The 21,919-nt window shown below is 52.3% G+C and overlaps 1 protein-coding gene across 1 annotated transcript in view; it reads left to right on the top strand.

Annotated features, from left to right (window-relative positions):
* LOC115387448 (RNA binding protein fox-1 homolog 3-like) overlaps positions 1-21,919 on the top strand; it is a 61,054-nt gene that overhangs the window by 5,142 nt on the left and 33,993 nt on the right. The window lies entirely within an intron of this gene.

Genomic DNA, 21,919 nt, shown 5'->3' with positions numbered 1-21,919 from the left:
GGTGGAGGGTGGAGGTGACAGCCTCTGCTTCACACTTTGTTTGCATTTTAAATCAGACTCTGTATGAAGTTGACGCCAACGAGAATGAGCGCGCGCGTGTGTGTGTGTGTGTGTGTGTGTGTGTGTGTGTGTGTGTGTGTGTGTGTGTGTGTGTTTGTGCCAGGACAGATTAGCAGAACACACACACCTTTGCTGTATTGCTGCTCGGCTTTTTCTTCTCTTTGATGCTCTTTGTTGTCGTCTGCAGTAGAAACCAGTGGTGGGCCGTCAGGGCCTGCAAAGCCTTCTCTGCTGGCCTAAAAATTATCTGAATTACAGACTGATGTAAATTATATTTTGTCCATAAATAATTAATAAATGATTCCAAACGTTATGTTCCAGTTCCTCTCATAGTTTTCCCGTGGTTGCGCTGCTTCCAGACATGTTTTTTTCATATTAAATCATTTAACCAATCAGATTTCAGGCATCATCTGTTGCTAGGGTCAAAGAAATCTGCCCGAGGCCTTCGCTATCCGTTCCCGATGGCGCAGTGAAGTAAAGTGAAGCGTCAAACAGACAGTTGCTTCAACCAATCAGACAGTTGCTTCAACCAATCAGACAGTTGCTTCAACCAATCAGATTTCGAGTTGGCGACTCAGCGCCTTCTAGCTTCTAGCAACAGCAGATCCAGGCCCTCTGATTTACATTCACCAAGAGATACAGTAGGGGGCGGTATGCACCTAAGTTGTTGGTCGCCTACCGCAATTATTCCAAAGAAGAAGAAGAAGAAGCCCTGAAGAGAAATAAAACTTAACGCCAGAAATACCACAGGGCAAGCTGGACTTTAAGCCCTGGCTTTATGGAACTGAAACGCACGGATAATCTATATGACAGAGCAGTTGAACTCTTTTTGAGGAAGGAAAGGAGGATGCATTTTGCTTTCAAATAATCGGGATTTTGGTGAGTAAAATGTTCCTCTTTTCCTAAATAATATTGCTGTTTTATTAAGTTGTTGATGCTCATTGTATGTGCACAGATGTAGTAGGAGAATTGTGCACTTCAGCAAAGGCATTTATTCTGGCTGCACAAGTATCTATCTGCTGTGCAACAACTCTTTATGTGCATATCTGCATAATAAGATTTTTTTTGTAGACAAAATAGTTATTGAGAGGTGGACTGGTTCAGGCGGATCTGTTCTGAAGGCCTTAGTGTGAAATGCACGGTCCTCCACTGGTAGAAACCCTGAGCGGTGGGGGTGGGGGCCCGGCCACTTATCAATTACAATGTATTCAATTGTAGTGTCTTTTATTTATTGGGTGTCCTGGGCCCCGCCCCTTTGCCATAGCGCCCCCCCCCCCCCCCCCCCCCCCCCCCCCCCCATTACCCCGTTTGATCGACAGTTGGATTTTCTAAGTTTGGAATCGTCTTCGTCAAACTGAAAAGCTTCGATCTGATGAAGGCCGAACTTCTACAGCTCTACTGCTGGAGGGAGGTGCTAATGCTAATGCTAATACTAGTGCTGGTGCTAGTACTAGTACTAGTGCTAGTACTAACGCTAATGCTAGTGGTAGTACTAATAATAGTGCTAGTACTAATGCTTGTGTTAGTGTTAATACTAATGCTAGTGCTAATGCTAATTCTATTAGTTGTGCTAATGCTAGTGCTATTTCTAATGCCAGTGCTGTTTTAAACTGCCTGTTTCCTGAACGGTTCCCTGCTTCAGCATTAGCTCATAATAAAAGACGCTTTGACCTTTGACCCTGGTGTTTGGGGGAGGGACTCCTCCACCACCATCTGGCAGAGCAGAGGGTGGAGCTGGAGCCGTCGTGCTGCACTGGGGGGCCGATCACTTCCTGACCCCCGTCAGGCTGCGAGGCATGATGAGGCAGACTGAGAAAGACCTGGACCACCCACAAATCCCCCAAACCCCCCCATCAGCTGTTTTCATCCTGGTGATCAGCCGCTTTCCTCCTGGCGCTCAGCTGTTTTCATCCTAATGATCAGCTGTTTTCCTCCTGGCGATCAGCTGTTTTCCTCCTGGCGATCAGCTGTTTTCATCCTGGCGATCAGCTGCTTTCCTCCAGGCGATCAGCTGTTTTCATCCTGGCGATCAGCTGTTTTCCTCCTGGCGATCAGCTGCTTTCCTCCAGGCGATCAGCTGTTTTCATCCTGGCGATCAGCTGTTTTCCACCTGGCGATCAGCTGTTTTCCTCCTGGCGATCAGCTGTTTTCCTCCTGGTGATCAGCTGTTTTCCTCCTGGCGATCAGCTGTTTTCATCCTGGCGATCAGCTGCTTTCCTCCTGGTGATCAGCTGCTTTCCTCCTGGTGATCAGCTGCTTTCATCCTGGTGATCAGCTGCTTTCCTCCTGGTGATCAGCTGCTTTCCTCCTGGCAATCAGCTGCTTTCCTCCAGGCGATCAGCTGCTTTCATCCTGGTGATCAGCTGTTTTCCACCTGGCAATCAGCTGTTTTCCACCTGGCGATCAGCTGTTCTCCACCTGGTCATCAGCTGTTCTCCACCTGGTGATCAGCTGTTTTTGTCCCGCTGAACAGTTGTTTTCCTCCAGGTCTCCACCTTGCTCCACCCGTTGCTCGTTACACCTCTACCCCTGCTCCGTCTGATTGCGTTCCCCCCGTTCCCCTCATCCCGGCGGCCGAGCAGCTCTTCTCTTTCTCTCAGCCACTCAGATTCAATCAGACACAAATCAAAAAAAAAAAACCTTTAAACTCAATTTCATGGGCCGGAGAATCTGGCTCTCAATATGTTGTGCTGTGAAATCTCGGTGAGGCTTTCTCCCGCCGCCGCCGCCGCCGCTCAGCTGTTTGTCCCTTAAACAGCTGATTCATGGCGGCATAACGAAGGCGGAGCAGCCGATTGAAATGTTCTCTCTCTTCTCTCGCCCCGGAGGAGGCGGTAAATCACCGCTCAGCCGCTCATTTTCAAATTTCATTTGGTGTGTGAGCGAGCGCCGCCTTGTTCCTCAGCAAGCCTCCGGAGTGTGTGTGTGTGTGTGTGTGTGTGTGTGTGTGTGTGTGTGTGTGTGTGTGTGTGTGTTTCTTGAGGCTACTCACCGTCTTACTCCACTAGACCTTTGTAAATGGAACAAAATTAAATTTGTTCTCTGTGTAGAAGAAGCTGCAGCAGGTTTACTCACAAACAAAAACAAAGCTGCTGCTTCTTCTTCTTCTTCTTCTTCTTCTTCATGATGGTGGATCAATGTGGATTTGTTTACCCCCCCCTCCCCCCTCCATCTTTAAACCCCGCCCCCACCCGCAGCGTGAGTCCAGTCATGGAGTCAGAACCTGGTCCAGTGAGGACGGTTCTGATGGTTCCTGATAGCTGACGTAGCACAGAGGTGAAGCTGTGAAGCCGCTTCACCTTTTAATCAGCAGCAAGGAGTCACTGCTGCTCACTGCTGCTCCTGGACTCTGCTAGCCGCTCTGCTAGACACTCTGCTAGCCGCTCTGCTAGCCACTCTGCTAGCCGCTCTGCTAGCCACTCTGCTAGCCGCTCTGCTAGACACTCTGCTAGCCGCTCTGCTAGCCACTCTGCTAACCACTCTACTACCTGCTCTGCAAGCTGCTCTGCTAGCCGCTCTGCTAGCTGCTCTGCTAGCCCCTCTGCTAGCTGCTCTGTGAGCTACTCTACTAACCACTCTGCTAGCTACTCTGCCAGACACTCTGCTAGCCACTCTGCTAGCCTCTCTGCTAGCTGCTCTGCTAGCTGCTCTGCTAGTCACTCTGCTAGCTGCTCTGTTAGCTGCTCTACTAGCCACTCTGCTAACCACTCTGCTAGCTGCTCTGCTAGCCACTCTGCTAGCTGCTCTGCTAGCCACTCTGCTAGCTGCTCTGCTAGCTGCTCTGCTAGCCACTCTGCTAGCTGCTCTGCTAGCTGCTCTGCTAGTCACTCTGCTAACCACTCTGCTAGCTGCTCTGCTAGCCACTCTGCTAGCTGCTCTGCTAGCTGCGCTACCAGCTGCTTCACCATTCCACCAGAAGGCACACCACCTCCACTCCTCCTCTTCCTCCTCCTCCTCTTCCTCCTCCTCCTCTTCAGGGTTCCAGCCTTTTCTCGAGTTCTGGAACTCGAGTTCTCGATTTGTGAGACTTGTGGAAAAACGTTCTAAGTTCTGAAAGTTCTTGATTTGTTCGGCATGCTGAGGTTCTGGAGGGTTCTGGAAGGATTGTTAAAACGAGCCTCAGTTCCTGAAGGCCTCCGGCTGAGGAACCGTTCTACCTGCAGCGAGTTCCTGCATTTGTTCCCCATGGTTCTGAAATGAGCAGCGAGTTCCAGAACGTGAGAGTTCTTTACTGAGTTTGAGAACTCCGGAGGTTCTGGATCATGAGAGGCTTTCCCGGGTTCTGGAATGTGAGAGTGGAATCATGGATCTAGAACCTTGAGGTTCCGGAGCAGTCACGGTCTGAGTTCTCCGTTCCGCCAGGAGGAGGAACCGGTTCTCCGGGAGTGCCGAGGAACCTCTGGCAGAACGCCAATCCCCCGGGTCCCGCCGGAGAACAGGAAATGAGGCTTGAAATTGATTCTAACTTTTCCTCCGTTCAGAAAAAATACAAAAAGAAATGACGAAAAGACCGGAGAGGTGGAGACGTTATCCTCATCCTCAGGTTCATCTTCATCCACATCCTCATTTTCTTCCTCATCCTCATCCTCGTCCTCATCAGCCTTCAGGCGGGCGGAGCTTCTCCACCTGCTGATGGTGTGTTTGATTTACTCACCTGCAGAACGTCCAGTAAAAAGAGTGAAGATCAGTGTAGATCTGCAGCAGCGTCTCCGTCAGCTGATGAGCGTCATCACGTCCCTGAGGACCAGAGTGGCAGAGTGTGTGTGTGTGTGTGTGTGTGTGTGTGTGTGTGTGTGTGTGTGTCAGGTTCTCGGGGTTCTGCTCCAGCAGTGTGAAACATTCACCGTCAAACTCTGCTGAGTTTAGCTTGCTTGTTCTGTGCCGAGCGCTAACTCCAGTCCGTTGGAAATAAACACTCTGCCAGCGTGTGCGCTGGAAAGTTATCGGTGAACAGAATGCTAACAGAATGCTAACAGAGCCAATGCAATGCTAATGGGACGCTAACAGAATGTTAATGGAGTGCTACCGGAATACTAACAGAGTGCTGATGGAGTGCTTATAGAACACTAATGGGGTGTTAACGGAACGCTAACAGAGTGCTAACGGAACGCTAACAGAGTGCTAACAGCTTGCTCTTTGTTCAGTAAAAATCCTGACAGGACGAAAAAAAGCCGACATTCAGAAGAAGAGATGAAGAAACCTCCTCATCCTCCAGAGCGGCACTCGAACTACAAAGTTTCAGTGCATTTTCTATTTTTTGCATAATTTCCTTAAAGCTAGCCGCAGTTAGCTGCTACGCTAGCTGCTAGCTGTAGTTCTGAAGTTACTCTCACTCATTTTTCCACCATTTTTCAGCCAATCAGCAGCTCGGTTCCTCTTCTGGAAACTGAAATAACGTGATGGTTTCATATCCGTGGTCATTTTTTTCCGATAACTGCTTTTTCTCCATAATACTGCCGTTCCTGCGGCGGCGTTCCTGCGGCGTTCCTGCGGCGGCGTTCCTGTGGCGGCGTTCCTGCGGCGGCGTTCCCACGGTGGCGTTCCCGCGGCGGCGTTCCCGCGGCGGCGTTCCTGCGGCGGCGTTCCTGCGGCGGCGTTCCTGCGGCGGCGTTCCTGCGGCGGCGTTCCTGTGGCGGCGTTCCTGCGGCGGCGTTCCCACGGTGACGTTCCTGCGGCGGCGTTCCTGCGGTGGTGTTCGTGCGATGGCGTACCCACACCGCTTTAACGAGACAGGATGCATGATGGGAGCTGACAAGGCTCCTTCACAGGGGAGCTGATCTAATCTGCTGGTCGTCGGCCGCCGCCGGCTCCAGTCGGGGGGCTGGGCTCTCAGTCACTGTGCTCAAAACGAGGTGCTCGGCCTCCTGCTGGGACCCAACGGAGGTCCAGCAGGGACGGCCTGGGGGGGGTGGTTCTCGCCAGTCCCGGTCCTCCCAGCAGGAACCGCCTCCGGGGCTCTCGCTGTTCTTTACAGCAATGTCCCCACAAGGATAGGAAAACCTGCTCGATGTGCCTTGTGGGACCTTCTTCCGGTCCTCATGAGGGAAACAGTGTTTTCTTGACCATGTTGTTGTTACTGAAAACAGTCAAAGGTCAAAACATTTCTTTAGGGTTCGGCTGTGCTGTGGTCTGGGTCAGGGTCAGGGTCTGGGTCAGGGTCAGGGTCAGGGTCAGGAGTTAGACACGAATGGGAGTCAATGGAAGGTCCCCACAAGGATAGAAATACGAACCTGTGTGTGTGTGTGTGTGTGTGTGTGTGTGTGTGTGTGTGCAGGTAATTTCCTCTTATTTAATGCTAACTGTAGCGATTAGCATGTGAGCGAGGCGGGGCCTGGATGGCAGTAAGATAAATATTGATGCTGATCCACGTCGGGGTGCAGCGCGTGCACGTGAGGCATGTGCACGTGAGCACCACTTCCTGTCAGTCTCCATCAGGTGTCATTCCAGCCCTGGCAGAGGGGGGCAGTTAGCTTGGGGGGGTAAATCAGGTGCAGCTCAGCAGCTCTGTGGTGTCTGAGTGTGTTCTTCCTGCTCCACCTGGCGTCTCCTCCACCCCCCCCCCCCCCCCCCTCCTCCACCTGGCCTCTCCACTCCTCCACCCCCCCCCCCCCCCCCCCCCCTCCCCCGCTGTGTGCTGCTGCCTGCAGGTCAGCAGTCATCCATCAGCTGTCGGCCTCCTGACTCCGGCCAGACTTTCATCTGGACTCTAATAACGGCGGCTTCGTTCAAAATGACACGGATGGCCTGGCCGGGCCCACATTTGTTACCCCCCCCCCCCCCCCTCCACCTCCACCCCTCCACCCCTCCACCCGCCCCCTCCCCCCCCCCCCACCCCCCACCCCCCCCCCCCACCCACATAACAGGTGGTAAACAGCGCGTTAAGGTTAGGGTTAAGGTTAGGATGTGCCTTCAGACAGAACTGTGCGTGTGTGTGTGTGTGTGTGTGTGTGTGTGTGTGTGTGTGGGGGGGGGTAACGGAACAGCTGGGGTTCTCTCCAGGGTTCTGCTGGTTTTAGAACCGCGTTCTGCTGCCGCTCCAGAGTGCAGTCTGACTGTTGGTTGTGTCTTCAGGTTGTTGAAGGTCAAATGTTTCCAGTCAGACTGAACTCTGTCAGTCAGCCATCCACAGAAAGGGCTTCCAGTGACCTTTGACCTCGGCAGAACCAGCAGACGGGCCGCTGTGTTCCTCGTTCCCTCCTCAGCTCTCTCTCTCCGGCTCTGGATTGATTCAGCAGATTTCAGTCTGGTCGGTGTTTTTTCACTGAATGGTGTCTGATGGTATGTTATGGTAGAATGTGAGGTGGTGTACCCTGCTGTACACCCTGCTCTGCATGTGTGTGTGTGTGCCACAGGGAATGTAATATTACTCTGATATTTCTGACTGACATACTCTATTAAAGAGTTTATGACAGTATTGTTATCAGTGCTGCGCATATACCATCAGTGTATTGGGGGGGGTGTATACCATCATTTCATTATTGTTGTGTGTATACCATTAGTTCATTGGTGTGTGCATACCACCAGTGTGTTGGCGTTGTGTGTATACCACCAGTGTATTGGGGTTGTGTGTACACCACCAGTTCATTAGCATTGTGGTGTTTTCCTGTTGCTGTGTTCCTGTATAGCTCCGTATGCTTCAGAGTGTGTTGGTGTTTTGTCCTTCAGCCGCTGGTATATTATGGTGCAGACGTTGTGGTTTTGGCTCTATGATACAGACGTTTCCTGTGTTGTGATGCTGTTATTGCGTCCGTAGTATTGTGTGTTTTTTTTACCACATCGTGGTGAATATTCAGTTTTTCAGCGTCAGGCTCAGTAAAAAGCGTCACTTCTGGAAAACTGCAGTTTTTCTGACAGAACTGTCTGGATTCCACTTATATTCAGTTTTCTCACATCGTAACAGGTTAGTAGGTTCTGAATTGCTGTATTTCACCTGATATTGAGCTGTTTTGTTGTTTTTTTCTTCAGAGTGTTTTCTGTTTTTATTCAGTGCCTTGGTTTTTCTCTTGGTGTTCCTCTTGGTGTTTCTCTTGGTTTTCTCTTGGTATTTCTCTTGGTATTTCTCTTGGTGTTTCTTTTGGTGGTTCTCTTGGTTTTTCTCTTGGTGTTTCTCTTGGTGTTTCGCTTTTCTTTATTTTTACCCAGTTCTTTGGTATTTCGCAGTTTTTAGGCTGTGCTGTGGTACTTTGATTTTTCTGAATGTGGATGATGTTTCATTGCTTCATTGATCAGCTGATGAGGAGAATGTGGACATTTTTCTGGATGTGCTGTAACTGGTCATTTCACGGAGTCCCTTCCTGGTTTTGGCGTCAGGCGGAACAGTTCTGCTGTGTGTGATTGTTTGCAGTGGTGTACTGCGGCGTTCCCTGGTGTTTGTTTGCTTTGTCTGACAGTAACGCTGTTCTTCTGATGGTGTAATACAGCCAGCCGGTCTCGGTGATGGGGCTGTCGTCCGCCGCCGCATTGGTGACTGTAGCGTGACGCCGAGCGCCCACACACTGCGGAGTGCCGCGCAGGTCGCAGCCGTTCCAGCGGCCCACCGGATGCGGCGCGGCTGCGCAGCAGCACTCCTCCTTTTGACCAGACATGCGCTGAGCGCATGTGTGGGATTATGTTTCCATGACGATCTCCATGTAAACATGTTTGAACAGGCGCTTCGTATCGTTACAGTTCACTCACCGCTCACGCCACTAACTCCAGCTGCTGCTGCCCGAGTGTTCTCCTTCCTGCTGGCGTCTTTACAAACAGGATGACTGCTGTCAGAGAGGATTCTGGGTCTTGTTCCTCCAGGATCACTTTCTCTTTTCAGCCATGCTCTCTCCAGTTTCAAAACTTCCACTACTCCTCTGTTTTGCGACACCAGAGCGTGTTCAGGCTTCAAAATAAAACTCTCCTCCATAAAAGTGTATATTTACGCTTTTATTTACATGTAAAAACATGTGTGGCAGCTTCAGTAGTGATCTATACAGATATTTATACAAATAATATGCCTCGGAATATAAAAAAAGTCAACTTTTGTAGTCATTTGTTTTGATAAAACGGATGTTGCTCTCTTTTGGTTTCCTGTTGCTGCTTTGACATGATGGGAAATGGACTCCGGCTCCGCTGCGCCTCGGGGAAAATAGGCCTGGACCGAAGCGTTGCGGAGAGCGGTCCGCAGGACGACGGCGGGCGGACGCTGGACGCAGCCCTCGCCGGGCAGTGGGCGCTCTGCTGCCACTTCACTGACTTCAGTGTGTGCGTAAAGTGCTGCAGAGTGCTGCGTAGTGCTGCGGAGTGCTGCAGAGTGCTGCGGAGTGCTGCGGAGTGCTGCGGAGTGCTGCGGAGTGCTGCGGAGTGCTGCAGAGTGCTGCAGAGTGCTGCGTAGTGCTGCGTAGTGCTGCGGAGTGCTGCGGAGTGCTGCGGAGTGCTGCGTAGTGCTGCGGAGTGCTGCGGAGTGCTGCGGAGTGCTGCGGAGTGCTGCGACCTGCGGCGCAGCGCAGCCGTTCCGCAGTATGTGGGCGGTGGCCCAGACGTATTATGAAGCGTCTAAATGCGGCGCCGCGTGGACCGTCGGGAAGGGGACGGCACTGCAGCGGGCGGAGGGGCCGCGGCGGTGGGGCGGAGGGGGCGGGCGGAGGGGCGGGCGGAGGGGCCGCGGCGGCGGGCGGAGGGGCGGGCAGAGGGGGTCGCGGGCGGAGGGCAGAGGGGCGGGCGGAGGGGCCGTGGCGGCGGGCGGAGGGCCGTGGCGGAGGGGCGGGCAGAGGGGCGGGCAGAGGGGCCGCGGCGGAGGGCAGAGGGGCGGGCGGAGGGGCGGGCAGAGGGGCCAGGGCGGCGGGCGGAGGGGGCGGGCGGAGGGGCCGCGGCGTAGGGGCGGGCAGAGGGGCGGGCAGAGGGGGCCGTGGCGGCGGGCGGAGGGGCGGGCGGGAGGGGCGGGCGAGGGGCCGCGGCGGAGGGCAGAGGGGGCGGCGGGCGGAGGGGGCGGCGGAGGGGCCGTGGCGGAGGGGCGGGCAAGGGGGCGGGCAGAGGGGCCGCGTGCGGAGGGCAGAGGGGCGGGCGGAGGGGCCGTGGCGGCGGGCGGAGGGGCGGGCGGAGGGGCCGTGGCGGAGGGGCGGGCAGAGGGGCGGGCAGAGGGGCCGCGGCGGAGGGCAGAGGGGCGGGCGGAGGGGTGGGCAGAGGGGCCGTGGCGGCGGGCGGAGGGGCGGCCGGAGGGGCCGCGGCAGTCGAGTGTGACGCTGGACTCCCCCAAAACACTGAAACATTACTGAGGCTGGAAAACACTGGCCAACCCCCACCCACCCCCACCTGCCCCCACCTACCCCCACCTGCCCCCACCCGCCCTGTCTGCTGCTTCTGAGAGAGAAATGTGAGCAAGGCAGGCGTAGCGCGGCGCCGGCGGCGGGCGCAGGAGAAAACCTCATTCCGGCAGCGAGCGGCTTATTGAGGTGGCTGAAATGTGATCAGGAGAGAAAGTCAATGTACTGAGAGCCAGTCAGCAGTCTGAGGGCAGGAACGTTCTGACGGGGGGGGGAGGGGGGGAGGGGGAGGGGGGGGGGGGAGGGGGGGAGGGGGAGGGGGGGGGGGGGGCGGCCTCCCGGCCTCCTCCCAGACGGCCCCTCTTCCCGGGGTTCTTCCCAGCCGGATGACTCCGTGTTCTCTGACCTCGGTAATCTGCAGATCTCCATGCAGAGCCTCCTCCTCCTCCTCCTCCACCGTCTTCCTCCCTCTTCCTCCTCCTCCTCCTCCTCCACCTCTTCCTCCTCCTCATCCTCCTCCTCCACTCTTCCTCTTCCTCCGCTCTCCTCCTCCTCCTCCTCCTCCACCTCTTCCTCCTCCACCTCTTCCTCCTCTTCCTCCTCCTCTTCCTCACCTCCACATTTTCCTCCTCCGCCTTCCTCCGCCTCTCCTCGTTCCTCCTCCTCCACCTCTTCTCCTACTCCTTCTTCCTCCACCTCTTCCGCCTCTTCTTCCTCCTCCTCCTCGTCCTCTTCCTCCACCTCTTCCTCCTCTTCCGCCTCCTCCTTCCTCCACCTCTTCCTCATCCTCCTCCTCCTCCTCTTCCTCCTCCTCCTCTTCCTCCTCCCCAGATAAAGCGCCGATCAGCGAAACCTTGAAAGTTCGCCATAAAGAACGGGGCGCAGGGCTCGGTTCACATTCTCAGATTAGCCTCACGTCGGCCGGCCTGCCAGCGCCGCGCCTGAATTGGATTCCTAAAGCCGGGCGAGCGCCCCCCCCTCGCCCCCCCCAGCGGTCCCCCGTCAGCCCATCGAGCTGTTTGTTCTCTCAGGATCCGCAAGAAAGAGAAAACAAGGAAGCCTGAACAATGCTGACTTTTAATCAGCGGCGCGTTCGGAGTCGACCAGCGGCGGGGGTGGGGGGGGGGGGGGCGGCTGGGGGGGAGGGGGGGTGGCTGTGTGGAGGGAGAGAGAGGAGAAAAGGGACGAGGGGAGTTTTGAAGTGAAGCAGGCTGTAAAAGACTCCGCCGGACCTGGAGGCCGATCAGCTGTTCACACATGAGCGGCGCTCTGATCTGGCCGGGGGCGGAGCCAACCCGGGAGCACGCCGGGGGCGGAGTCTGTGCAGCAGCACCAGGAGACCAGGACAATTGTCCTCCACAGGGGGCGTGCCCTCTCCAGGAGGCGTGTCCTCCACATGGGGGTGTGTCCTCCCCAGGGGGCCGCAGCCCTCCTCTGACGGATATTTAAACTTCTGCTTTGAAATGAAAGCGTCTTGTGGTGTGTGTGTGTGTGTGTGTGTGGGTGGGTTTGGTGCTGTGTGGGTGTGTGTGTTTGTGTGTGTGTGTGTGTGTGTTTGTGTGTGTGTGTGGTGTGTGTGTGTGTGGTGTGTGTGTGTTGGGTGTGTGTGTGTGTGTGTGTGGGTGTGGCGGTGCGGTGGGGAGCCTGGTCCTGGTGGGGGTGTTTGGATGTGGATGTGGGGCTTTTTCGAATCTGGCTGAAGGTGAAATGGAGATCAGGATCTGGATCAGGATCTGGATCAGGAGTCAGAAGTCTGAGGTGGTGACCGGACATCCGGGCCGGCGGCGGCGGCTCCCAGGACGCCTCCAGGAGAACTGTCCGGGTCAGAAGTGGGCGGGGCTACTCTTAAGGGAGGCAGCGCCGGGATGCGTTCAGAGCGAGAGGCACCGCTGGCCGCTGCCGAACGGCGTCCCCTCACTCGCTCCACTGCTGATGGGGGGGAGGGGGGCTGATCGGGGGGGTGAACCTGCATCTCCCTCGGAACTCTCAGACTGATCCTCTTGATGGCGGTCACCTCGCCGCCGCTGGGCCGCCATCCTGTGGCGCTGGCGGGGATTGATGGACTTTACGGGTCTGAGAAGTTTCAACAACACTGTAAAATATTAACGGGCTGCTTAACACCCCGCCGCCGCCGCCGCCGCCGCCGCCGCTGCCACCGCCGTTGCCACCGCCGCTGCCACCGCCGCCGCTGCCACCGCCGCTGCCACCGCCGCCGCTCCACAGCTCTGACAATAGTTCATACACAAACCTGTGTTCCAGAGCCTAAATCCCGATAAAGCACCTCTCCTCGCGACGGCTGTGTTCTCCGGGGATTTGATGCTCGTGTCATGAAGCGGCGGCGAGGCGCCCGCGCCGGATTACACCGGTGGGACGCGCTCGCCTCCGCCTCACATCACGGCCGGCTGTACAGAGAAGAAAGACTGTAAAGGAGGCGGAGGAGAGGAGCGGTACCAAGCCGGGCCGAGCCGGGTCGGGCCGGCCCGGCGCCGCGGTGAGCTGAAGAATCATGGTGTCAGCACGCCGCCTCTCCACACATCTCCCCTAATTGATGAACGACGTCCGCCGCTCTGGTCAAGGTCAACGCTCAATTTAAAACTTTATCCATTTATCAACCGCCGAGCAGGAAGTGGACTCCGAAAACCTGGTCTGACGGGCCTCGGTCTCGCTGCAGAGGAGAATCCATGTCCGGTTCTGACGGCTGCTGATCCGGATCCACCGGGTCACCGGGGTCACTGATGAGCCGGGCTGACGAGTCTCAAAGCTAACGAGTCCCAACGCTAACGGGTCCCAACGCTAACGGGTCCCAACACTAACGAGTCCCAACACTAACGAGTCCCAACACTAACGAGTCCCAACGCTAACGGGTCCCAACGCTAACGAGTCCCAACACTAACGGGTCCCAACGCTAACGGGTCCCAACGCTAACGGGTCCCAACGCTAACGAGTCCCAACGCTAATGAGTCCCAACACTAACGAGTCCCAACACTAACGAGTCCCAACGCTAACGGGTCCCAACGCTAACGAGTCCCAACACTAACGAGTCCCAACACTAACGAGTCCCAACGCTAACGGGTCCCAACGCTAACCGGTCCCAACGCTAACGGGTCCCAACGCTAACGAGTCCCAACACTAACGAGTCCCAACACTAACGGGTCCCAACGCTAACGGGTCCCAACGCTAACGAGTCCCAACACTAACGAGTCCCATTGCTAACTATTCCCGAGGCTAACGAGTCCCAAAACTAACTGTTCCCAATGCTAGTGAGGATTCCCTCAAGGATTCCCAAGGCTAACTCTTCCCAACGCTAACAACTCCCAACGCTAATGATTCCAAAGGCTAACGATTCCCAAGGCTAACCAAAGCTAACGATTCCTGATGCTAAAGATTCCCAACACTATTGATTCTCAATTCTGACGATTCCCGCCACTAACGATTACCGATATTGATGATTCCCACTTCTGATAATTCCAGCCATTGGCGATCAATAACGCTAACCATAAACACCACAAATGATTCCTGCTACTAGTGATTCTCAAGGCTAACGATTCCCGCCGCTAACAAATCCTGCCACCAGCGCCTCTCCTTCCCCTTTAATGTAAGAAAACATTGAAGGTGGAACCGAAAGTCGATTTGAGACAAAACGAATCCACTAGTGGACGGACAGGAGTGTTTTCTGCCGTTTCCATGGAAACGCACATCGTTGGCAGGATCTCTGGAAAATAGGAACATTTTCTGAAAAAACGGTGGAAGCAGATCTTGAAACGTTGATTTACTGTTGAACCAAATATACGTCTAAAGTTTGATTCATGGAAAAAAAGCAAAAATGGGAACAACTGTCAAAATAAATCAGCTGATGTTATATTATTCTATATATTATGATTAAATTATTTTGATTTAGAAATATCAAGATAAAATTAGCACTGAGTTAATTTAGTGTCAGAATTCTGTTGTCTGTTTCTCTTCGTCTCGCTGTGATGAGAAGTGATTTTTCAAACGGTGAAAGTTTTCATCTGGATTTCAGCTGAAATGAATCCTTGAATATCTGCTGAACGTAAAACCAGCACCGGCTCTGGAACATGCAGCACGAGGAACGGTGATCTGGCTGAGCTGGAAAAGACTGGGTGAACGACTGCACCAGCCGGTTGTTCTTTCTTCCGGTTGCGGTTCAGTTTGAGCCCGCTGCTCCAGGCGGGCCACGGTGACACCAGATTACCCATCTGGCAGCAGCAGCGGCGGCGGCGGCGGCGGCCCGCTGCACCCATCCTGCAGCTGCTGCGCCTTTTTCTTTCTTTTTTTTCGGTGGATTTCCATTTCCCACTTCTGCATTACGTTTGCATATGAATTAAAAAGGTCGTTACCAAGTCTCCTTTTTGATGTCTGAGTGATAAATAATATATAGAGGGTTCTGCTGGAGATGCTCTTTCAAGTCGGATCTGCGGATCTGCTCTTAATGTATGCGCGGCGCTGCCGTACGTGCACGCCCTTCGGTGCACGGCGCCTCCTCCGTGCGCGCTGGAGATGTATGTTAACGACTTTAATGGCTGTTCTGTTTCCATTTAATCACAATCTCAGTTCTGGGACGCAGCTGCAGCGCGGCGGCGCTCAGTGTGTGTGTGTGTGTGTGTGTGTGTGTGTGTGTGTGTGTGTGTGTGTGTGTGTGGGTGTGTGTGTGTTGGCGGGGTGTCAGGTGAAATTTAATGTTGGTAAGAGAGAATCAGGGTGTGAGGCGGTGAAACCTGAGTCCGGCTGGGTGTGTAGCGTCTGCAGCCGGTTCGGCTAACGGGCTCGTTACTCTGCTGTAAGGAGGACGATCTGCTGGTTTACTGGTTTAATGTTTTGCTGGTTTAATGTTTTGCTGGTTTATTGGTTTAATTTTTTACTGGTTTACTGGTTTAATATTTTACTGGTTTAATGTTTTACTGGTTTTAATGTTTTGCTGGTTTAATGTTTTACTGGTTTACTGGTTTAATGTTTTACTGGTTTAATTTTTTACTGGTTTACTGGTTTAATGTTTTACTGGTTTACTGGTTTAATGTTTTGCTGTTTTAATGTTTTACTGGTTTAATGTTTTACTGGTTTAATGTTTTACTGGTTTAATTTTTTACTGGTTTACTGGTTTAATGTTTTACTGGTTTACTGGTTTAATGTTTTGCTGGTTTAATGTTTTACTGGTTTACTGGTTTAATGTTTTGCTGGTTTAATGTTTTACTGGTTTACTGGTTTAATGTTTTGCTGTTTTAATGTTTTACTGGTTTAATGTTTTACTGGTTTACTGGTTTAATGTTTTGCTGTTTTAATGTTTTACTGGTTTAATGTTTTGCTGGTTTAATGTTTTGCTGGTTAATGTTTTGCTGGTTTAATGTTTTACTGGTTTAATGTTTTGCTGTTTTAATGTTTTGCTGGTTTAATGTTTTGCTGGTTTAATGTTTTACTGGTTTACTGGTTTAATGTTTTGCTGGTTTAATGTTTTACTGGTTTAATGTTTTGCTGGTTTAATGTTTTACTAGTTTCTTTCTGGTTTTCCGTGTTTTCATTCTTCCTCACGCTGCAGAAAGAAAACCCCAAAAGAAGCAAAGCGGAGCCTTCAGTAGATTTCCTGATGAGTCTCCTCAGTGTACCCTCTCCCCACACACACACACACACACATACACACACATACACATACACATACACATACACACACACACACACACACACACACACACACACACACACACACACATACATACACACACACACCCACACACACACACGCATCCACACACACTAACACAGCACCACACACACACACACACACACACCACACACACACACACACACACACACACACCCACCCACCCACACACACACACACACACACACGCATCCACACACACTAACACAGCACCACACATACACACACACACACACACACACACACACACACACACACACACACACACACACACACACACACACACACACCACCCTGAACCTGATCCCGAGGCTTGTGCAGCTATCCCCTGCACTCCAGGCACTCCCTGCACTCCCGGCTCGCCGTGGTGTCATAATTGGCGAAGCATCGATTCCGTCTCGTCTTCCGGCGCTGCCTGGCCCATGGGTCGGGCTTCCTGTCAGAATAGGCCCGGTCCAGCCCCCCGGCCCCCCCTCACCCTCTCACTGCACTCCTTCCTGTCCTGGCTGCAGCGCGGCTAGCTCTGTTAGCTATTAGCTCTGTTAGCTATTAGCTCTGTTAGCTATTAGCTCTGTTAGCTATAGGGCTTGGGATCACGCCTTGCATTGTGGGAAGTGGCGGACATGTTGGCCGCTCACGAGTGTAAACAAACACGTAACAAACCCAGACAGGAGCAGGAGACGTACGAGCAGAGCTGCAGAAAGCAAGAAAAAATGCTGAAATGCCGAAAAGGGTCGGATGTATATCAACTTACGCTTAATAAGGAAGCCAGGAGCCGTTATCTTGAAACAAAAAAAAAAAATCGCAGTTATTAACGGTTTTGAACGGTTATCAACTTACTGTGTTTTCTTCGGTTGTGTTGTAGCTGAGTTTATAGGATACATTTAGAAATTTCTCCTTTTATATTTATATTTCCTCCTTTTATTCTGTTTGTCTGTTTGCACTACTGTTATCTGTGTTCATTTTGAGAGTATTTTTACGAATACCATTGTCTTAATATGCACATTTTTTCATGTCAAACATTTTGCAAGTTTTACACACCCTTTTATGTAGTTTTGAAAAACTACTATTTATTCTGTATTATTAACTTTATTTTCTCCTCTTAACATTATGTTTAAATATTTTGTTTGCACTACGGTCATTTTGTTCATTTTGACAGAATTTATTTATGACCGCAGGCTGCATGTGTTACGAGAAACTTCATTTCAATAAACACCAAAAAAAAAAAAAAAAACAAAAAAAAAAAAAAAAACAACTCAAATACAATTCAGTGTGTTTATTTAAAAATAGTGGTAAGGACACCACAGACATTTATAGCTCCACTTAACAGGTATTTATTTCAGCAGCTCGGGCCCATATTTGCAACATACAGTAATTATCTTATCAAGGAAAGTCAGATCCTCATCCCTGCAGGGCAGAACCATGTGAGTCGTTGCTTTCACAGATAACAGTGTATTTGTTGCAGAAGATTCCGATTACCCTTCCGACGTGAATGAGGAGGTGGGCAGTTTTTCTGGTGCTCTCCACATCTCTTGCATCCAGCTGACAGCGGAATTTTGTGAAGACAGGAATCTTTACCTCCGCGCATAGGAGTCCCACATTGGAATGCAATGAAAGGTTAAGTTTGGTCGTCTTACAGCCGCAATCCAAGCGAGACAGCGAGATTTAGTCAGTGCAGAAACTTCTTCTCCTTGATGGCGCTTCCAAGCAGGAAAATGATAAAAACAAAGTCAGTTTTGGATCTTTTTACCCTGGCGATCGTGTGTTCTGCTGTCACAACCGACAACACAACAACGTCTGGGCAGGGTTGGAATTGTAGATTGAAAGAATAGCGAATGTGTCCGCACGAGCGAGGACAGCTCGTCTGTACACGGTGCGTTCGCGGTCCAAGTAAACAACGGGAGAGGCAGCCAACATGGCCGCGACTCCAAGTGATGACGTCACGATCCCAGGCCCTATTAGCACTGGTAGCTACTGGCTCTATTATCTGCAAGCTCTGTTGGATATTAGCTACGTTAGCTTCTAGCTGTGTTAGCTGATAGTTTTGTTAGCTATTGGTTCTGTTAGCTGCTAGCTCTGTTGGATATTAGCTCTGTTAGCTACTAGCTTTGATGGTGTTGGTGCTCCTAGAGCTCAGCTCATACATAGCTAATGCCTGGAGTAACATGGGTCTCATTCATAATGGATCCCCCCCCCACCCCCCACCCCCCACCTCCTCCGCCCCCCGCCACGACCCCCCCTCGGAGCACGGCGCTGTAAAGAGGTTACAGATTGGCCGGTGTTTACCGGGAGCGTGGCGACGGTGACGACGGACTGGCTAATGATGATGATGATGTGGGAGGGAGGGAGGGAGGGGGGGGCCGCGGCGTGGGGAAAACCGGGGGGGGGCTTTGTTTCCTACACCTACTTGCAGGTGGAGCTAGACCTCCAGCAGCTTCACAGCAGCTTCATGGGGGCGATGTTCCGTGATCTGGACGTCAGAGGAAGATGCTCTGTAATCTATATAATCCAGCTCCTGCCCCCCCCTCCTGAGCCCCCGCCACCCCTTCCACCCCCCTCCTCTACCCCCTCCTCCACCCCCCCACCCTCCCTAAACAATGCATGAGCCTCTCAGAGTGGAGCTCTGTCCACTTAGCAGATGAATATTTTATCGTCTGTAAAGCTGCGTTCAGCCGTTCCTTTGACTTCCACCTTCTTTCTTTTTTTTTCTTCTTTTTTTCGTTTCCTTCGTGACGACAGCAGGGGGTCGGAGCTGATTGGTCGGGAGTCGTCCGCCGTCCCGTTCACTTCCTGTTGGCCGTTGAGCCGGAGTAAAGGAGCCACTGAAAGCTGGCAGGACTGTCGTACCGCAGCGCCCGGAGCTTCCGGAGGTCGACCCACTCAGTCCTCGGGCCGTTGCTTTGCTCGGCGGCCAGGCGGCGTTGCCCCGACAACCCCGGGTCACTGTGTTGGCTTAAGAGGCTTTTATTGATCATCGACACCGCGAGAGTTTTACAAACAGCAGAAATGGTGTTGATTCTTCAACTGGGAACACGTCACCATGGAAACCAGTCGGCCGAAACAGGCTCCGCCCACTCTGCCTGGCCGATGAGAACATGTGACGCGGGTGTCGGGTTTCAACTGAGCTATTCTTGACTTGTGGGAGGAAACATTTAGATGTGGATCAATGAAGACAAACGACGGCTTAGATTAGCCACATGCTAATCCAAGCATTATCCACATGCTAATCCAATAATCCAAGCATTAGCCACATGCTAATGCAATCATTAGCCACATGCTAATCCAAGCATTAGCCACATGCTAATCCAAGCATTAGCCACATGCTAATGCAAACATTAGCCACATGCTAATGTAAACATCAGCATGGTTGAATGAGTCACATGCTAATCCAATTCCAGTCTGATCAGCTGTTTACATGCAGGGTTTTTTCCTCTTGTCATATCACGCTTACGGTGTGTGTGTGTGTGTGTGTGTGTGTGTGTGTGTGTGTGTGTGTGTCCGGCCCCCCGGAGAGTGTGCCTCTCTGCTTGTGTGTGTCGGGGGGATTTTCTGTGGCACACACACACTCCATCACTCTGACACTGATTGAAAATACATGCAATACAGTGGATGCACCAATCACTGCTCAGCTCAGCCTCCGCCGCACAGGCCCCGCCCCCTCCACACCTATCGTGTTTTTTTGTAACTGTTTATTTTTGGACTCCTTCAGTTGTGGTGCTGCTCTGGAAGGGTTCATCCATCATGACACACACACACACACACACACACACACACACACACACACACACACACACACACACACACACCTCCACCTCCTCGTACCATCACCCTTCTCCACCGCCGTGCACGCCTCATGCACGTGCTCCTTGGCCCTGACAGGCCTGTTAATGGACTCTGCCATGTGAGAGCAGCTCAGCAAGGCCGGCGTGTGTGTGTGTGTGTGTGTGAGAGAGAGGCTGACTGCCCGAGCGCTCGGTGCCAGGACAGGTGGCAAGAATGAAATATTTAATGGAGCTCAGGTGGAACACAGACACACACACACACACACACACACACACACACACACACACACACACACTTTCTCTGCAGGGAAAGACTCTCTGAGGTTTTCTTTTCTTGTTGCCTTTATTTATTTTATTTTATTATTTTTTTAATGTTCATGAACAGACGAGAAGCTGTGGAGGTTCTGGAGTTCATGATGGACGAATCGCTGTTCAGTGTGTGGTGTGTGTGTGTGGTGTGTGTGTGTGTGTGTGTGTCAGCAGCAGCTTCAGAGGATTACCAGTAAAGCTGGTTAACTACTTTCATTATTAATTACCTTTCATGTGTGAAACGCTGCAGCGAGTAATGAGCTTAATGTCTGAGAACACTGACGGAAGAATGGAGCGCCCCCCCCCCCCCCCCCCCATCACCCCTTTACCCCCCCAGCACCCCCCTTTATCCCCCGTCTCACTGAACTTCTGTTTGCTGAAGATTACAACAGGATTACAGTTACTAGCTTGTGTCCTGTGCTAATAAGTAAGTTACATCAGTCAGAGGAGGAAGATGCTCTATAGCAGGGGTCGGCAACCTTTTCGTCATGGAGTGCCAGTTAAAATGTTCTCATCAGTGGTGTGTGCCATTATCAACAAAAACACAAGTTAACACATACAACAGTATTTCCAACGTACCTGGAAATGTATTCCATTCAGATAAAGCACATACAATCATATCTTTAAAGATATTTTTTTCTATGAACTCCAAAAAGTGCTTTCAAAAGCTTTGTGCTTTGTGCTCCATGTCGATGTTTTGAATTAACTGGTGTCCGTGTTAATTTGTGACCAATAGATGACTGAGACTTGTAGTGGATCTAGCGAACGTCGGTTTTCTACAGTTACACTGACTTTATAAGTTTAAAGTCTTTTGTGAGTCTTACTTTAACAACTGCTGTTAGCAGCATGTGTTTACGCAGAAGTCCGCCGTCACTCATTAACACGGGAACCAGTTAATCCATAACACCCGCCAGGCAACGTTCGTATTCTGCTACGGAGCTCTTTGAACAAGTCGCTGTTGCGCGATTTGCTTCCATCTCGCCTCTCCAGTGTTTTTTCTCTCGGGTTTTTTAATTGAAAAAGTGTTTTCAACCACCGTCGTTCTTCTGCTTGTTTTTGACTGTCCCTGCTTCCTACTGCGAACGTCATCACGTCACCACGTACAGCGGCGCGCGTGCGGAACAAACAATCCCCCTGTTCTTCTGCTCCGCTGTCAGGCAGCGTTTATCTGAGACGTGGAGCGGATTGTCGATCGGTGTACACCAACCTCGTACAATCGGCTCCGAGTGAAGCCGATCCACTCGGCCGTCTTTATGACACATCCGCTCTGCCCTATAAGCCGTTTCATGGGGCGCGTGTAAACGTGCCAGGCGTGCCACGGGTGGCCGACCCCTGCTCTAGAACCTGCAGTCTGACCCCGGAGATGACCCGGGACGCTGCGTGGGCGGAGCTAATTACACAGCTGAACCCTCCGACCCCCCCTGACCCCCTTGACTCCCCCATCCCTCAGAGCCCTCACCCAACAGAGGGCTGGACCAGAATCATCGGTTCTCGCCGCTAGCATCAGATCTTTGCTAGCTTCAGATCATCGTTAGCTTCAGATCCTTGTTAGCATCAGAAGTTTTACCCTCAGTTCTACCTCACATCCTGAAACCCGGGGCTCTATCGCGTCATGTGACAGTGTGTCGCTGCATGTGTCACACACACACACAGACACACCACAGACACACACACACACACACACACACACACACACACTGCAGACGTTGGACAGACCTTCATGATGGCCTGCAGTGGATCGTTGGGAGCGTCCGGTCTCTCGGTGTTTCTGCTGGTTTTCTCTTCAGCGTTTGGCTCCTCGCTGCAGACGACCGGCTGAACGTGACGACTCTCCTTCCTTCGCCTCTCACTGACGCTTCGGG

The sequence above is a fragment of the Salarias fasciatus genome, chromosome 4, assembly GCF_902148845.1.
Source record: "Salarias fasciatus chromosome 4, fSalaFa1.1, whole genome shotgun sequence".
NCBI lineage: Eukaryota > Metazoa > Chordata > Actinopteri > Blenniiformes > Blenniidae > Salarias > Salarias fasciatus.
The sequence above is the reverse complement of the archived record's forward strand: the minus strand, read 5'-3'. Positions and strand labels throughout refer to the sequence as shown.